Source organism: Pan troglodytes, chromosome 5 (assembly GCF_028858775.2).
Source record: "Pan troglodytes isolate AG18354 chromosome 5, NHGRI_mPanTro3-v2.0_pri, whole genome shotgun sequence".
NCBI lineage: Eukaryota > Metazoa > Chordata > Mammalia > Primates > Hominidae > Pan > Pan troglodytes.
In genome coordinates this window covers 152,739,893-152,754,777 of record NC_072403.2, presented here as the reverse complement: position 1 = coordinate 152,754,777, position 14,885 = coordinate 152,739,893, and the positions used below count along the sequence as shown (strand labels likewise).

The following is a 14,885-nucleotide window of genomic DNA, read 5'->3' as shown; positions in this document are numbered from 1 at the left end:
CATTTTAAGCCTAAATTCCTGATAGAGCTGGAATACCTAGAACTATTAAAGGTAACCAAATAATGTGTAAGAAAAATTTTCTGTGACAAATTATTAGATATTTCTAAGAGATTTAAACATAAAACTAAATTAATCTTAAGCTAAGTCAAGTTTAATACCTGAAATCTTCACTTTGCTAACTTTATTAACATTTAGAGATTAGGGAATTCTTTTATATTTTTCACTTTCTATTTTTTTCTGCCCATACCACTCCTCCTCCTGACTCTGAGACAGCCAAGTGGGAGGGGGGACCTCAGAGAAACTCCAGCCAGCGTGCCCACTGGGGTGGAGCCTGGGGAAGTTCATGCCCTTTGCAGGGAGGAGGAGCCTGGCCCCTCCTCTTCCTGTGTGGAAGCTGGGATTCCAATGGCAGGCAGGAAATCCTCTAGTAGGTGATCGTGGCCTTCCTTGGGATCTCTGTTTCCCCCTTTTATTCCCTTTTCACCCAGTAAAACCCTGCTTTGCTCACTCTTTAAAGCATCTGTGAGCGTAAATTTTTGTGGCCATGGGACGGACAAGAACCACATGTTTACCTGAAGTCCTGTGACATTTTGGTGTGCAGCACGGGAGCTCCAAAAGTGGTGAGTAAAATGGGGGCTCAAAATCTGTCACTGTTGTTTCTAAGTCTTTACATCCTCGGACTTCTGAGGGTGGGGGAACCATGCCCCCACCCCCGTGGCTCCCGGGACTTTTCATAGCCTTTTCCTTACTTTTTTGGGACCCATTGCTAAGCAGCAGTTCCTTGCCCTGCTGGGGCTAGGACGCATGGCCCAAGGGTCCCACACAGCTGGCTGGCTGGTTCCCAACCACAAGCCACCGCAGCCTCCCCCTTTCCTGGCCAAAGGGTTTAGCTTTATCGGACAGTAATTAAGCTTTACCTCTGGTGGAGGAACCAGTTGCATAAGAATAAGAGGTTCTTCCCCAGGCATTTTTAAACTTTTTTTTCTTCCCCTTTTCCCTTTTCTACCCAACAGCAGTTAACCTTTAAAGGTTTTTTTCCCCCTTTTAGAAGATGTTTTTACTAAACCAGGCTCCCCGCCAACTATCCAGCTATCACTGTTTGTACACTTTGTAAAGTTTTGGTTGTGAAAAAGGATTTGTGGGGCTAGTCTTGGGCTGTGGCCAATCTGGTGTGCTTTGCGTGTCTGTGTGGTTTGGTTGCAGCCTCCATCTTGCTTTGCATCCTGGGGGCATGGCCAGTAACTGCTTGGCAATCCCTCTTGTTTGATAAACCCTCTTGAGGGAATGAGCCTTCTCAGATTAGATATCTGCATGTTTTCCTAGCCCTGTCTCTTTTAGGGCCCCACCCAGCGACTGGGTTTTCTTCTGGCTGGCTGTGTAAGTACTATGTGTGATGTTTGTAAAAAGAGCTCTAATAATTTGGCCTAAAGAAAGAAGTGTTTGGATCAAGTATTTTTTTAAGGGAAGTTAAAAGCTGTGGTACCTTTCAGTTCACATGACTTTCAGAAATAAATATCTTTCAGAAATAAAAACAGCCCTAAAGACTACTGGGAAAATGCAGGTTAGATGGAAGTTTGCTAAGCGTTTTGAGGTTACAAACTGCTTCATGGGTTTTGAGAACTGTCTGTCTTGCCTGCTTCACAATTGGTAAGGCCTAGAGAAGTATGAAACTAAATGCACCCTTAACTAAGAAGGCAAACATTGACTCCAGTTAGCACAATTAAAGCAACTTACCAGGATTTACCTTAAAGTTAACAATTGTTAAGGGTTACCATTATAACATGTGATTGAAACTACTGAAAATAGATTTACATGCAAGGTGTGTAAGAACAGTAAAATGTGTTTTTTAGTAAAAGGTTATAAGAAGGGATGGAAATAAAAATCTTTGCCTAGGGGCAAAGGATTGTTTTGAGTTAATTTAGGAAAAAGCTGAAAGTTCAAAGAAGTGGTAGAAGAATTGTGGAAAATAATCTTGCAGAAGAGACTCTCTGTGTGAACATATTGACTAAATTTTAAAAAGGGTATTATATGGTTTTTCTGTAAATTGAGCATTGAAATAAAAGCATAACAAGGTTTTCCTACGGTTCTAATCTGCTCTTTGGCAAAATTTGTAAAGGGTTATAAAAGGTCTTTGTTTCTTTAAAATTTCTGAGTCATGATTTTGGCAAAATAACTTACGATAATCTGAAATTCTATTTTATAATATCAAGTGTTTTAAACCTTAAGTATTTAACAGCCTTCCCAAAATAAAACTTCAGTTTCAAAATTGTCTTCTCTGGCACCTGGCTTTTTGAATGCTTCAGAGGACCCATGAAGTGTTCAGAAAAGGGAGGTTAAATAGGATTATTTAACATGTTTAAGTACATGGAATTGCCAAAATGATGCTCAGTCTTCTTTAGGTTATATCTTGGTGAATAATGCTAATATACATGCCAAAATTGTATGGGATTTCTAAAATTCTAATGTCTGAGTATATGCTATGAATTATAATTAAGGTTTTTATGTTTAAGTTATTGTAAACCACTGAGATAACCAAACTTCTTTGTCAATCATGTTTCTAACTGTAACTACGTGGATATTTTGCTATTCACAGACAACTGTTGTCATGTTGTAATCCTTTTCAAAAGATGGTTTATAATGAGCTATAGGACACTGACAGGTGCTCTCAAACATAATTTCTGATTGCACTTGAGACAATCAGGTTTCTGATAACTTTAGACATTTTAACATTGACATAAAGGAAAATGTATAGGATTCATGAAGAGCTGCAATGTTCATGAATATCCAGTAAAACAAGAGTTAACTAAATGAACTGAACTTAGAAAGCTGAAGCAACCTTTTGAACCATTGCTTGGAATATTTCTGATCCATGTTTTGTTTTTTCAGAGTCAAGTGAACTTATTTTGAACGATTTATGGCCTTTAATAATTACATAAGGTATATACTCCTGTGATCAAAATTTGGAGCATGTTTGTTTCTCTCTGCCTGGTTCCTCCAGAATTTAGAACCTATCTGTGAGTACTCTTAACTTATGGCAATATAGCTGTTTGCATCAGTGCAATAAGAATTTATTTTTCTTTTGCAACAGGACACAATTGGAAAAAATGGTTACCAAGGCTTTGACTGGAAGGGTATGCTTCCCTTTAAGGAGTCAAACTCTACTTACAGAGCCAATAAAAGCCCCATGGGAGACTGGCCTCATACCTTCATCTGCACAATCCCTGTACAGAGTTCCTGACCTGTGGTCAGTAAAGAATGTCACTTTCTAACAGGTCTAGAAGCTCCAAGTTTATCTTGTGACCTTAAGAGGAGAGGATCACTCAATGCACAAGTATTTAAGGATACAAACCCATGCTTGGCTTTAAAAGGTTTTATCTGAGATTCCTTGCGGAACAGAATTCCATGAAAGCCAATCTAAAAGGCCTATGTAGAAATGATTATTCTTGCTGCACTTTATGCAGATAATCAGGCCAACTATAAAACTAAATGCAAACCACTCAGTCCTATGATGATGCCTTTTATTAACAAACATGAGGACTAGAAAGAGAGAAATCATGTATCAAAATTTATCATACATTATCATTCAATTCTAAACTCACCAGTTGTTTTTCAGTTTTTACCTACATTTTTAGACTAACCCCGCTTGTTCCTGTGAACCAACCAGCAATCTCTGGCTGCAGCTCAGAATGAACAAGAGGATGGGAAATGTGAAAATGAGGATCAATATTCTAGTTCTGAGCAATTATCCTGCAAATCCTTCCAGGTGATGGAATAAATAGGGTGCCCATCACCCAGAGGTTTCCTTTTTGGGAAAGTAAGACCAAGGGAACTAACCAAAGCAAAGCACCATGCCCCCAAATCCTAGCAAGCATAACTGTAGCTACCAGTTATCTGGGTTATGTCACAAAGTATCCCTTTGTCTCCCTTGTTGGAGGAGGACTCAGTTCCACAGTTTCAGCTTAGCATTCAGCTTATGATAAGGAGTCCATGCAACTGCCCCAAGACACATTTTTGTCCCAAACTCAATTCTGAGCTTCAGGTCAAAGCCCTAGGAAAGAAAACTGGATCTAAAAGATCCAGAGGCAGATGACAACAGAGGTTACAAGACACAGTGCAGGTGAGCATGGCTGATTCCTGCCAATTAAGCCAACCCCAAGCTTCCTGTTTCATGGATAAAGGCCACGTTAATATCTATGGCATAAATGAAGTCTAGGGAACTCCAAGGCTACTGACAGTAGGTGGGAAAGAGACATAGATGAGAGCAGATACTTGCTATTCTCTAGGACCTCCCTGCTTCATGGGTGCAAGCCACTTTGGCACTCATGATGAGACCTGCCAAGGTCACTGGAACTCGGGGATGCAAGGATGGAAGATGGAAAGAGGACACTGTTCTCTCTCTCCCTCACGTACCCTGTGTATCTGCTAGGAAGAGAGGGGAACCAGGGATGCTGCTCCCCTCTTTCTAGATGGGTAGCCATTCATCTTCAGTCTGTACCCCTTTCAAATGCATCCTGAACCGCTAGGACTCCTTTGAAAAAAACGCCTTCTTTTTCCTTTCTCCTCCTCAGTTCTCCTTTCACTAATAGGTAATTATGTTTCTGTACTATGAGACACTTCCCTCAGATGCATTTGCCAAACTGGAAAGAGTTAATTGCCCAAAACTTACACTGGTTGGCGTAGGATTGAGGTCAGGGGACGGAAACCCAAAAGCCCAAGGCAACAGCAAAAGAGTAAAGTTTTTGTTTGTTTGTTTGTTTTGTTTTGTTTTACCAGTTGTGCTTTTGGCCTCTCTCTCCCTGTGTAAACTGGTAAAATACCTCAGAATTTTAGAGCTGTCGTTAGCCCTCCCCTTGTTTCATTTTGATACGTTTTCTAATAACCCAGTTTGTCTGTTCTTGCCTTCAGGCCATCAGACTCCAAGCAGTCATGCAACCAGAGGCTCTGACAATGACCTCTCCTGCTGGGAACCCTTGAATAGGCCTCTAGGAAAACTCTGACCCATTTCCCCAAAACAGTGCCCCCTGTCAGCAGGAAGCAGTTAAGATCAGTCTTCATCCTTATCCTTAATCTAATGGCAGTTAGATGTACTTCTTTAGAGGGGGAAGTGAGACAGCCAGGTGGGAGGGGGTCCTCAGAGAAACTCCAGCTCCTTGGAGAAACTCCAGCCATCCTACCCACTGAGGTGGAGCCTCGGGAAGTTCACGCCCTTTGCAGCATGGCCTGCCTGGCCCCTCCTCTTCCTTCCCTGGAAACCAGGGATTCCAACAGCAAGTGGGAAATTCTCTAGCAGGGGACTCTGGCCTTGCTGAGGATCCCTGTTTCCCCTACTCTTTTTTCCCCTTTTCACCTAATAAAACCCTGCTTAGCTCACCCTTTAAACCGTCTGCAAGCCTAAATTTTCATGGCTGTGGAATGGAGAAGAAATCTGTCTTTAGCCAAACTAAGGAAAGTCCTGCAACAGTTTCATGAGTGTTTTCTTCTTGTCATTTAGATCAAACTCATCAATTCCTAGAAGAATCTTGTTCATTCCCTAGTTCAAGCTGCTTCTCATTCGTTGAGTCTCTCTCTAACACATTATCCTATTTGTGCCTGTCATGGTACACTGTACCTAAAATGATTGAATAGTTTCTTTGATAATTTAGTTTCCTGCCATTAGAATATAAGCTTATTAAAGACAAGTTTACTGTTTGTCTTGTTCATTCCTATATCCCCATCACCCACAACACAACCCATTCCCCGTCTTGCATACCACTGCCATTTAGTTTATTTGGTTGACAGTTGCCGTGATCTCTGTATTCAGTTCAGGATATGCATCCTTTGGATTTATAGTGGCATTCTGATCAGGAATATCAGCATCATTCTTTTCTGTGGATTATTCATCTGTGAGGCTCTAAATGGTTTTGTTTATGTGCTTGTTTTTGTTCAAAGGTCAGCTCAATCTTATATTTAATTCTGAAAAATATGACATGACAAATGTTAATTATAATTATTCACTTGTGCTTGACAAATACTGCTTTCTAAAGAAAAATTATCATTGTGATACTGTTTCTTTAAAACCCCAAAATGTAACCAATGGACTTCTCTCTAGTATACTATACTAAGACTTCAATACTTTTAAGCTATTGTTTTCGTTTTTTATTACTCAAACTGTTTATATATGGAGACTGCTTATCAGATAAATTCATTCTGGGCTTTTTGCAATTATACTTCAACTAGCATTCTTACCTTAAAAAGCTAATAGTATTGTGTTTTAATAAAATTGAATAAAACTCAAATATACCCAGTTTTCACAATCTTTTTAAAAGATTCTATTGACAGTAAGCAATTTTTAGTTGGAATTTTTATCAAAAATATCCTCCAAACCAAAAGCTTTGGACAAAATATTTAGTTTGATTTATTTTGTCATTATTGTGGCTGTAAATGTTTGTGTTTATGTAAACTGTTTTTGTCTACATGGTATTGAAACATGAATTTTTTTGTCTCAACTAAAAACAATTGTATTCCAAGATATCTTGAAGTGTCTTCACGTGTGTAAAATAGTACTTCAGCATTACTGTATTTACAATGATATTAATTAGAGGTAGATCCATCCTATGTGGTAAAATGAAGAGGACTCTAATATTTCTGGTCTTAAACTGTTATGCAGTTTCAACAATGAAAGTTTATTACTTGGGGCTAATTGTTTTTTAATTCCAGGGCTTAAAATATGTTGTTATTATTATTAATTATGATTATAAAGACAATTTTATTATTTAACTGTATCTAGGAAAATGAAGGAATTGAAAACAAACTTCAACTTGGCCAAAATTTAGCCTAGAGCTATTGCCTGAAAAATAAGTAGAACCCATAGCAAACAAGCATTGTGTGAATCATGTAGTGTTTTGTTTTGCATTGCCATACCTGTCAATCAGCCTAAACTGTTGATTGTCCATGTAAACACATAACATAATAATGTTAAACATTTTTTAAAAGGCAGTCCAAAATACAGGGCATAGTGTGTTATTGGTGGAAGTTACTGGTGATGAAGGAGAATGTAAAATTGTTTTAATTCTCTTTACATTTTTCATTGCTCCATTTTAAATACATTTTAATAGACATTCATTATATTTAGAAATTAAATGTTTGGGATATCTAAATAAACATTAGTTCAGTTATTTTTCCCTTTTGTCTTTTACATCTGAAACCTTTTAGGCTTTGACCTAGATTCAGATTCAGTGGCACTAATCACTAATACTTAACAAAAAAACAATTAAAATGTGAAGTATGCTAATGTCTTACTTCTTTGAATATTCTACCCCTGAGGATTATTTGTTTTTAATTCCCATCACTTTTTAACAGCACTCCTAGGAAACATTTAACAATAGTTCTTAAATAAAGATAATTTTTTGAAAGAATAATAAACTTAGCAAGATAATTTTCATATTCAAGGATATAGTCAAATACATTTTCTAAAAGACATTTTATTTCTTAGGCAAAATTAGATTTTTACAACTGACATAATGGTATAGGCTATTATTCTATGACAGTTTAATAAAATATTGGCTAATTTAGGTATATAAAGAAGGTTTTGCTTTGTGCATTATAGACTAATTGACTTAAATTATTTTAAAATATTTTCTTACATTTAAATATTTTCCTGTAGGACATGAATCATAAGCATTCAAATTACCTACTAGAAAATTGTGTAATGTCATAAATAAAGTATAACAGTTAAATTTTTGGTGGACCTATTTTATCTGAATACAGTAACTTAGTATGATTGTTTCAGATATCTCAGGATAAGTACAAAATCTACATTGTGAACACCCCCAAAGGTACTCACTCAGAAACACATTTTGTACACTTACAAAGATAACATCCTTCACAAAAGAAAAGAAAGCAGTTTGCATAAATCTTAATAATTTGAAATAAATCATACTATATACAACAGTAATTGAAATGAAATTATATGATTAAGTAAATTACCTTTAGCCTGTGTTCTACTCAGAATACACATAACAACAACAAACTTTAAACTCAGCCCAATTCCTGAAACGTTAATGCAAACAAGTATAATAAAGGTTTAGCAGAAGAAGTATGCTTTAAACATCAAATGCTCAGTCTCTAAATTCCCATACAAGATATCTGACTGTCAACTAAAAATTCAGAGGCCTATGAAAAGATAACAAATAACAAATAACACTCTAATGAGTGAAATAAATAATTACAGGATTAATATATGACAAAATGTTGGAACAATCAGAAGGAGAATGTAATGTAACTGTGATTAACATATTAAAAGCTTTAATAAAAGTGGAATAAAGTATGAAAGACCAGAAGGATACTTTCAGCAATCAATTGACTATAAGAAAGAAGCAAATGAAGATTCTAGAAGTCAAAGCACAGTAACAGGGATGAAGAATGGCTTTGAAGCACTCATTAGTAGATTCAACACAATCAAGAGAAAAGTCAGTAAACCTGAGGATAACCCGAATAGAAATTGCTGAAAATAAAACACAAAGAGTGAAAAGAGAGAAGGAAAAAGAAAAAAGCAAACAGGAAAAGTTGTAGGACAATATTATATATACTAACATACACATAGTTGACACCCAGAAAGAGAAGAAAGACAGAAAGGGCTGAAAACAATTACACTTTGAGAATTTTGCAAAATCAGTGCCAGACACCAAACGACAGATTCAAGAAGCTCAGGTCACCAAGCAGAATAAAAACAAATAAAACAACAGCAAAAACACAAACAAAAACCTCTCCTAGTTGTGCCATGTTGAAACTGCCAAAGGTCAAAGACAAATAGAACATCTCTTAGGCATTCAGAAAAAGACATATTTCCTACATAAAAGCAGTGTTAAAAATAACAGCACACTTCTCAAACGTTCCACACAACCAAGAAGACAATGAAGTGTCATTTTAAACGTGCTAAATGAACACACACACACACACACACACACACGCTCAGACCTAACTTCTGTGTCCAGCAAAAATGTGTTTTTCAAAAAAGGGGAGAAATAAATATTGTCCTAGACAAACAAAAACTGAGAAAAAACAGAAATGATGTACTCTATGTTTATAGCACAAGTAAAATTTAAATATTTGACAATGACATCACAAAGATAGAGGAGGGTGATTGAAAAAATTTATTGTAAGGTCTTTAACCCGTACATGTGCAATGTTATAGAAACATAGAATCAGATTAATTTAAAATGCATATTATAAACCCTAATAAATTTCCTAAATCTGATTTAAAGTACTGTAAGCCAAAAGAGCAAAGTAAGCTAGAATTTCTTAATGCTCAGTTAATCTGTAAAAGTGAGAAAAGAAGAAAAAACTAACAATGAACAAAGGAACAAATAAAAATTAGCTACCAGATTAGTATATTTTAATCCAACTATATCAAATTTACTTTAAATACAAATGTTCTAAACACACCAGTTTAAATTAAAACATTGTCAAATGGGATAAAAATGTAAGACACAAGTATATGCTCTCAGCCGGAAAACCATATTAAGTATAAATATGTAAAAATATGAAAAGCAAATGGATTAGAAAAGGTACATAATGCACAAAATAATAAAAAATAGAATTATAGCCGGGTGTAGTGGCTTATGCCTGTAATCTTAGCACTTTAGGATGCTGAGACAGGAGGATCACTTGGGCCCAGGAGTTCAAGACCAACCTGGGCAACATAGTGAGACCCAATCTCTACAAAAATTTTTTTTAAAAATAGCTAGATGTGGTGGCACATGTTTGTAGTTCCAGCTATTTAGGAAGCTGAGATGGGAGGATAGCTTGAGCCTGGGAAGTAGGGGCTGCAGTGATCCATGATCACACTACTGCAGGCCCTGTCTCAAAAAAAAAAAAAAGAAGGAGAAGAAGAAAATTAGAGTGTCTATGTTAATATCAAACAAAGTAAACATCAAAACAATAAACATTATCAGAGGTAACAAGGAACATTACTTTATGATAAAAAGGTCAATTCTCCAACGAGACATAACAATCTTAAATTTTTAAAGAGTTTTAAAAATATGAGACAAGAATGGAACTGAAAGATGAAATAGAGAAATTCAAAATTATAGGTAGAAAATGCAATATGTCTATCTCAGTATTTAATAAAGAAGTAGGCTGAAAATTAGGGTATGATGACCTCAAAACACTATTAACCAACATTTCATAATTGATATTTACAAAACACTTCACCCATCAAACACCAAAAAAAATCACATTAATTTGAAGCTCACAGGGAACATGCACAGGATGGAAAACATTCTAACCTCTAAAACAAACTAAAAATTTTAAAATACAAAAAAATCTGCAAACTATGTTCTCTAGTCATAATTGAATAAAATTATAAATCAGTAACAGAAAGATGGGTAGAACACTGCAAAATATTTTATAATTGAACAACACACTCTTAACTCATGGGTTGAAGAAGAAGTGTCAAGATCGTTAAAAATATTTTGAACTAAATGAAAACGTAGCAAAATGTGTGAGATGCAGTAAAAGCAGTGTTTAGAGGGAAATTTATATCATTAAATGCATATATTAGAAAAGAAGAAACATTTGAAAATCAATAAATATAATACTCTTTTTTAGAAAACTAAAGAAAAAAAGCACCATTCAACCCTAAAGCAAATAGAAAATGAATGTAGTACACATAAACCTAAGAAATTGAACACAGAAAAATCATAGAGAAAATCAATGAAAACAAACATTGGTTTTTTGAAAAGATCAATAAAATTGATAAGCCTGCCAGTTTAGCCAAGAAAAAAGAGAGGATACAATATCGTGAATAAAACAAGTATCATCTCTGCTGATTACAAAGGGAATACTAAGAACAACACTGCCCAGACATTTGACAACTTAGGTGAAAAGAAAATTCCTTGAAAGGCACAACTATCAAAACATACTCAAGGATAAATAAATAGCCTGAATAACTTTATATATGTGCTTTAAATACATTTAATTATTCATTAAAATCCTTCCAAAAGAGAAAACGTAGGTGGTTATATTGGTGAGTTCTACCAAACATGTAATGAAGAAACAATACTAATTCTACATAATCTCTTCTAATATTACAGGCAAGGAGAAAATGCTCCCTCACTCCTTTTACCAGGTCACCATTACCATATTACCAAAACCAGAAAAAGACATTTCAAAATGAGAAAACTACATACCAATATCTGTAATGACTATAGACAAAACCTTCAATGAAATTTTATTAGACCAAGTCAAAAAATGTGGGCCAGGTGTGAAGGCTCACGCCTGTAATCCTAGCACTTTGAGAGGCTGAGGTGGGTGGATCGCCTGAGGTCAGGATTCCAAGACCAGCCTGGCCAACATGTGAGACCCTGTCTCTAAGAAAAATACAAAAATTAGCCGGGCATGGTGGCGGGTCCCTATAATCCCAGCTACTTGGGAGGCTGAGGTGGAAGAATTGCTTGAGCCTGGGAGGTGGAGGTTGCAGTGAGCAGAGATCCCGCCATTGCACTCCAGTCTGGGGGATAGAGTGAGACTCCGTCTCAAAAAATAAAAATAAAAATAAAAAAATTAAAAATAAATAATGAGCAACTGGGTTCATCTAGGAATACAAGTTTGCTTCAATATTTGGCAATTAGTAATTGTATTCACCATGTTAATAGATGAATGAAGATAAACCGAATGCTAATCTTAATAGGTGCAGAAAATCTTTGACAAAATTTGATATCCATTCATAATAGAAACTATTAATCAAGAAAAGAAAATGATATTAAGCTAATAAAATTTTCAAAAAGCCTATAGCTAGCATAATACTTAATGTTAACATAATGAATGTCCCCCACCCCAAGTTTGAGAACAAAGCAATGTTTTCCTTTCTTACCATTCCTATAAACATTTTACTAGAAGTCCTAGAAAATGCAATAAGGCAAGAAAAAATAAAATACACTTTTCTATGTTACAATGTCAATATAAATGTCTATTATATTCTCATATGTTAGCAATGAATAATCAAATTTTGAAATAATACCTTCTTAGTATAACACCAAAATAGAAAAGTTATCGGTTTAACAAAAAATACAGTATCTGTGTTAACTATGAAACACTAGTTAACAAAATTAAACAGGCAAATAAATTAAGAGATGTAAATTGTTCATTAGTTAGAGGATTGAAAATGTGGTGATGTCAATTCTCCTTAATTTTACTTATGGATTTAATACTATTCCAATTAACATCCTAGTAACAAAATTGTGAATATAACAACATGACACTAACATTTATGTTAGTTATAATATATTTATATTAAGACAGAGCCAAAACAGTATTAAAAAAGAAAAATAAAATTGGAGGTTTGTCATCTCTGATCTTAAGACTTCCTATAAAGCTACAGTAATCAAGACAGTTTGGTACATATCAGCACAAGGATAGACACATTCATTATTAGAAAGAACATAGAGTCCAGAAATAGACTTACACAAATAAAAATGTACTTGTTTTTGATAAAGTTCTAAAGGTAATTCAGTGAAGAACAACAAAAACCTTAAAAACCCTATGTCACATCTTGTACAATATTAATTTAAAATGAAGGATAGGTCTAAATGTAAACCTACAAACATTTTAGAAGATAACATAGGGGGAATCTTTATGTCCTTGAGTTCAGCAAAGACATTTTAGATATGAAAGTAAAAGAAGAATCCTTAAAAATGATAAGCCAGATTGTATAAAAATTAAAAACTTTTTCTCTGTGAAAGATACTATTATGAAAATGAAAAGACAAGCCAAAACCTGGGATGAAATATTTGCAGCCCTTATGCCTGATGAAGGAATTCTCTCTAGAATAGGCTAAAAGAATATAAAAAATTGTTGAACTTACCATTATAAAACAAACAATTCCTATGACATTACTTGCAAGAATCTGAACAGACTCTTCACAAAACAACATATATGGATGGCAAATAAACATAAAGATTCTCCACGTCATTAATCTTCAAGGAAATTGAAATTAAAACCATATTGAAATATTACTGTTCATATATTATAATGTCTAAAACCAAAAGAACAAAAACCAACCTGAAAATAAGAGCTTTTCAAGGTGCTGAGAAGTGGAACTCTCATATGTTGCCACAAGGGATGCAGAAATGGTATGGCCACCTTGGAATAAAGACTGGCAGTTTTCATAGTTGTTATAAAGTTATACACTTAACCATAGACTTCTTAGTAATTTCACCACAAGTTATTTAACTGATGTGGTTTGGCTGTGTCCCCACCCAAATCTCATCTTGAATTGTAGCTCCCATAATTCCCACATGTTGTGGGAGGGACCCGGTGGGAGATAATTGAATCAAGGGGGTGGTTTCCCCCGTACTGTTCTGGTAGTGAATAAGTCTCATGAGATCTGATGGTTTTATAACAGGTTCCCCCATTCACTTTGCTCTCATTTTCTCTTGTCTGCAGCCATTTAAGACATGTCTTTTGCCTTCTGTCATGATTGTGAGGCCTCCCCAGCCAAGTGCAACTGTGAGTCCATTATACCTCTTTTTCTTTATAAATTACCCAGTCTTGGGTATGTTTTTATCAGCATTGTGAAAATGGACTAATACATTAACCTAGTGAATATGTTCACCCAAAAGTCTGTATGCAATAATTTATAGGAGTTTTATTCATAACTGAAACTGGGAACAACCCAAATGACTTTCAAAAGATGAATGATTAACACACGTAGACACATCCATGCAGTGGAATGTTACTCAGCTATAAAAAATAATTAACATGGATTTACACAACATGGATGCATTTTCAATGCATTTTACCATGAAAGGAACAAGCCCCAATTGTATGATTTCAATTATATGACATTCTGAAAAGGCAAACTATAGAGACAGAAAACAAGTCAGTGATTGCTAAGAGTTGAATGCGGGAAGACGAGTTAACTACAAAGAAGCAACACAAGAGCCTTTTGGAGATAATAAAGTTATTCCATATGATATTGTGGTGGTAGACACATATATCAATGCGTTTGTCAAACATACAGAACTATCCACCCAAAAGAGTGAATTTTACTGTATACAAAGTTTTGAGAAACCCAATTGACAGGAGAAACCTAATATGAAATACAGACTTTGGCCAATATATCTGACTATATTGCTAATGTGTGATATAATCACAGTGAAGCAGGAGGAGAATAAAAAAGCTACCTCAAGTAACTCATAAAATGGTGGGTTTTTTTTTTACTAGATACCATAAGACAAAAGGCAAGTATAATTGTATCCAAATACTGTGCCTTTGTGAAAAAAATAGCCTAAAGGGTATAGATCAGCAATTCTGAACCACTATACTTAACATATTATTGTTGAACAAATGTTTAAATATAATATAGATAATGTGAGCCACATTTTTTTACTGTAGGATAAAGAGGTTGTAAATAAAGGGGAATGATAGATGTAGTGCTGGGTTGAACTTGGAGATATCAGTATGAACACATTTATTATAATATATGCATAGATACAGAAATAGGCACAGATATGTGTATATATATGACTTAGTATACATATATACATTTCTTAGTCCAAAACACGGAGAACCTAGAAGCAGGCTCCCCACCAGCAAAGAAAACACCTAGAACCCATATTATAGTTTCTAAATATAATTCTCTAATTAATTGAACCAGGGTTTCTTGGAGAAATTATTGGTGCTAGGGTTGTAGCAGGGAAAGACAAGACAAACCCAAAACAAGTTGCCAAGCCAGGAGGTAAGGTAGAATCTTAAAAATATACTAATTGACAAGAGGAGAGAAAAAGGAGAAAGAGGAGAGAGAAGGGGAAGGAGAAGGAGAACGGGAGGAGGAAGAAAGGGGAGAGAAAAGAGGGAGGAGAAAGGAGGAGGAGCAGGAGGACCATCACCCAGAAGCCAATGGAGGA

The 14,885-nt window shown here is 35.3% G+C and overlaps 1 long non-coding RNA gene across 3 annotated transcripts in view; it reads left to right on the top strand.

The window, feature by feature from the left end:
* Positions 1-361: 361 nt before the first annotated feature.
* LOC107975332 (uncharacterized) overlaps positions 362-14,885 on the top strand; it is a 52,527-nt gene continuing 38,003 nt past the window's right edge. For 2 of the 3 annotated variants that reach the window (XR_008548679.1, XR_001718774.3), the window contains exons 1-3: positions 362-620; positions 2,887-3,014; positions 13,423-13,485. This is a non-coding gene — a long non-coding RNA (uncharacterized LOC107975332). The remainder of the gene's footprint in view (positions 621-2,886; positions 3,015-13,422; positions 13,486-14,885) is intronic. The other variant, XR_008548678.1, reaches the window with a different exon arrangement.